Source organism: Mastomys coucha, unplaced genomic scaffold (assembly GCF_008632895.1).
Source record: "Mastomys coucha isolate ucsf_1 unplaced genomic scaffold, UCSF_Mcou_1 pScaffold9, whole genome shotgun sequence".
Lineage (NCBI taxonomy): Eukaryota > Metazoa > Chordata > Mammalia > Rodentia > Muridae > Mastomys > Mastomys coucha.
In genome coordinates this window covers 7,606,003-7,610,224 of record NW_022196915.1, presented here as the reverse complement: position 1 = coordinate 7,610,224, position 4,222 = coordinate 7,606,003, and positions in this window count along the sequence as shown.

Below are 4,222 nucleotides of genomic sequence, written 5' to 3'. Positions count from 1 at the left end.
TGGCTTGTAAGAGAACAACAAAGAGTGAGACTGAATGCTTTGCTTGACATTTGTAACTCTTGTATCTTGTATTCTTGTTTGAAGAAGAGGACTTTATAAGTTACTCTTTCTCTGAGATGAATGCTTTTCCAAATTATCACAGCTGATGAACCAAATTCTTACCCTCACCTAATGTCTGTGCCACCCTCCAAGCAGAACCATTGTTCATTGAAACAGTTGGTGAATGACTTTATGGATAGACCACCTTAATACCTACACCATTTCTTAAATGAATGTAACCTGTTCTCTGTGGGTTGAGAATGAAGTCACTCACTCAAGTCAAATAGCTTTAACTATAGCAGGAAGTGTGTTTCCAAAAATCGTGCCTAGAATTCATTTATTGGTGCATCAGAACTATCAACTCTCAGCTTAGCTATGATGGAGGTAAAATCCTTTGGTGATATGAGGGTCATTGAAATACAGCCTTATTACAATGAAACCCAATGTCTAAAAATTGTTCTTATTTTGGGATTGTACCACAGTAAGAGCCAAGATTTTAAACTCTACTAAATACAAAACAAACAAAAAGACTTTTTATATTCATGTTCATTTAAGAAAATTCTAGTAGTGATGTATTGTTTTTAAGTATACAGTTAATATGTTTGGAGTTATTTAAAATTTATATTGAGAAAAATGTACTTTCACTATTGCTGTAGATGAACATCTACATAAGAGTATTAAATTGATTGTTGTTTTATATCAAACAACTTTTATAATGCTTATTTTTGTTGTTATATTTTATAAATTTTAAGGAATATGACAAAAAAGATATTATAGGTATTGAAGGGGTGTCTGGGAGGAGCAGTGGTACAAAAGGGAAACAAGAATGTGATTCAATTCTATTTACTTAAAATATGTTTTTAAATGTTAACAAATTCAGATAAATTGAAATCATGTAACTTTTCTTATCATAATGCAATAAAAGTTTTTTTAAAAAAAAATGGAGTACATATCTAAACACAGAAGTCTCAACAGAAGAATCTTGAATAGCCAAGAAACACTTAAAGAAATGTTCAACATCCTTAGCCAGAAGAGGAATAAAAATCAAAATGACTTTGAGATTCTATCTCACACCTGTCCGAAACACAAATAAGTGACAGCTCATGCTAGTGAGGTTGTGAAACAAGGGGAACACTCCTCCACTGCTGGTGGGAGTATAAACTTCTATATCCACTTTGTAAATCAATATAACAGTTTCTCAGAAAATTGGAAATCAATCTACCTCAAGACTCAGCTATACCACTCCTGGACATATAACCAAAGGACACTCCATCCTATCACAAGGGCACTTGCTCAGATATGTTCATAGCAGCTTTATTCATAATAGCCAGAACCTGGAAACAACCTAGATATCCTATCCTTCAACTAAAGAATAGATAAAGAAAATGTGGTAAATGTATACAATGGAAAGTTATTCAGCTGTTTAAAATAATGACATCACTGGGTGGTGGTGGTGCACACCTTTTGTTCCAACACTTGGGAGGCAGAAGCAAGTGGATCTCTGTGAGTTCAAGGCCAGCCTGGTCTACAGAGTGAGTTATAGGATAGCCAAGGCTATCCAGAGAAATCCTGTCTCAAAAAAATCAAAACAACAACAACAACAAACCAATGACATCTTGAAAATTGCAGGCAAATGGATGGAACTAAAAAAAAAAAAATCATCCTGAGTGAGGTAAGCCAGACCCAGACAGACAAACATTCTATGTACTCACTTATAAGTGGATATTAGCTGTAAAGTAAAAAACTTTCATGCTAAAGTCCATAGACTTAGAAAGGCTAGGTAACAAGGAAGGCTTAAGGGGGGACACAAAGGGAAGGGGAAACAGAGTAGATTTTGAAGGTGGACTTAGGGCATATGAGGTTGGGAACGGGAGGAATGAGGTGAAGAGGAGAGAGGAAGAATATACTGGGAGAAATGACTGGAGTTGGGAGGCAATCTGGGGGTAGGTGGAAACCTAGTACATGGATTCCATGGGATCTCTGGGAGTAACCCTAGCAAAGATTCCTAGTAATATGGAATACAGAGCCTGAACCAGCCATCTTCTGTAACATGGCAAGGCTTCAAGCAGAGAGCCTGGGACACCAACCCAGCCACAAAGCCTGCAACTTACAGTTTGTTCTACCTGCAGAGTGTGCTGGGACCAGATCGGAGCAGAATTGTCATCAAAGAGACCAAGAGACTTCATTGAGCAACTGATGGGAGCAGATGTAGAGTCCCACAGCCAAACATTAGACAGAGCTCAAGGAGTCCTTCACAGGAGGGAGGGAGGATTGTAGGAGCCAGAGGGGTCAAAGACACACAAGAAAAGCCACAGAATCAACTAATCTAGTGTCACAGGGGCTCACAGAGACTGAACCAACACAGGGAGCCTGTGTGGGTCTGAGCTGGGTCCTCTGCATATATGTTATGGTTATATAGCTTGGTGTTCTTGTGGGACTCCTAAGAGTGGGAGCCAGAGCTGTCTCTGACTCTTTTGCAGGCTTTTGGGACCTTTTTCTTCACACTGAATTGCCTTGTCCAGCCTTAATTATGAGGGAGGTACCTAGTTTTATTGCAATTTGATAAGTCATATTTGGTTGATACCTCTGGGAGGTCTGCCCTTTTCTGAAAGGAAACAGAGGAGAAATGGATTGAGGGATGAGGGTAGGGGTCTAGGAAGACAGGAAGGGGGTGGGAAACTGTGGTTGGAATGTAACATATGAGAGAACAATAAAAGTAGGTTGACAGGCAGATAGACAGACAGTCAGACAGATGAGCCTGCTGAGATGTGAAAATTTTGGGCAACTGGGAGACTACAGAAAGAAAGGATTTGGAGGATGGGATGAGAAGACACTAGCTACAGCTCGCTGCATTTCTGTAGCCTGCTTGCTAGATTCTGCTTATCTCATAAGTGCATGTGATCTGCTGAAACACTCTTAACTTCTCAGCTTTAGAAAATCACAAGGCAGCTAGAGCCAACATCTGCTGATCTCAGTATACATACCAGAGTCTCATCCACTAATTTCCTGACAGTGAATCTCAGGACAGGAGGTTTTGAAGAATTCCTGGAGTCAGAACCATAGTCACAAGGCTGAACTAACCCCGGATATTTCAGAGACAAGCGTAGACCAGGCAAGCTTAGGTAGGTAGTAGCATCAAGGCTTAGTGATCATGGTGTTGGAAAAGTTCTCCAATTAGGGGGTTAGGCAGACATCATTAACCATGTCAGCTTTCCTGAGAGACTGGTCCCCACAACTCCACCAGTCATAACTCTACTTTGGCCAACTACCTACTTAGATATGACTTCTGGGAGACTACCTACAGTGGAGCCTCAGTCTCTCGCTTGTAAAATAATATAACGTCCTCATCTGTCTAAAGTCAAGATTCTAAACCAAAAGAAAGAGCTCCTCCTCCCACTCTGAATCAGTATCAAGTCTGCTGTATCTCTACAAATCTCCTTTATCTGTACTGAACCAGCCTCCCCCTCGTGCCCCATAGTGATGATTCACCCATTCAGCAGTTCCCTTGAGGCTAATTGATATAGTCCCCAAACTGGTTTTGCCTGCCCATAGACTTATTTAGGCCCAACAATCAGACTGCTTCAAGCTCTTGGATAGACTCCCTGTCATAATAAAATCCAAATGCCTTCATATGGCAGAGTCCTCTAGGCCTTCAAGATCCTAATTGCTCATTCCTTCAACCAAATCTCCTCTGCAGTGCTGGCCCATGTCCTAGCCCCCTGAGCTGCAGTCCCTGGATCTTCCATGCTTCCTTCTTCCCCTTTGAACACGATGTTTCCTCTGCTCAGAATGCCATTTCTCGTTCCTGTGTTTGTCCCTCGGCGTTCAATTCCAGGTGACTTCCTCCAATCTGTTCTCTCAGCCCTCTGTGCCCGTCTTCCATGTCTTCCTCGTGCTGAAGTGCTCAATGTCTTCCATTTAGTGGTTTGTCTGTTCTCTCACTTGACCTTTAGCTCAGCAAGGCTGTCCATTGCTATACCCAGTAGACAGCAGAGTGCCCAGCCCTGACCAACCCCTCAGAAATGTTGAGTGTGTAGGTAAAAGAAAAATCAATGAATCAAAAAATTTTGAGTCCCCTTTAAGATCCCAAACCATCATGCCTGGCTTTTTTTTCCCCCAGCAACACATACACACACACACACACACACACACAGAGAGAGAGAGAGAGAGAGAGAGAGAGAGA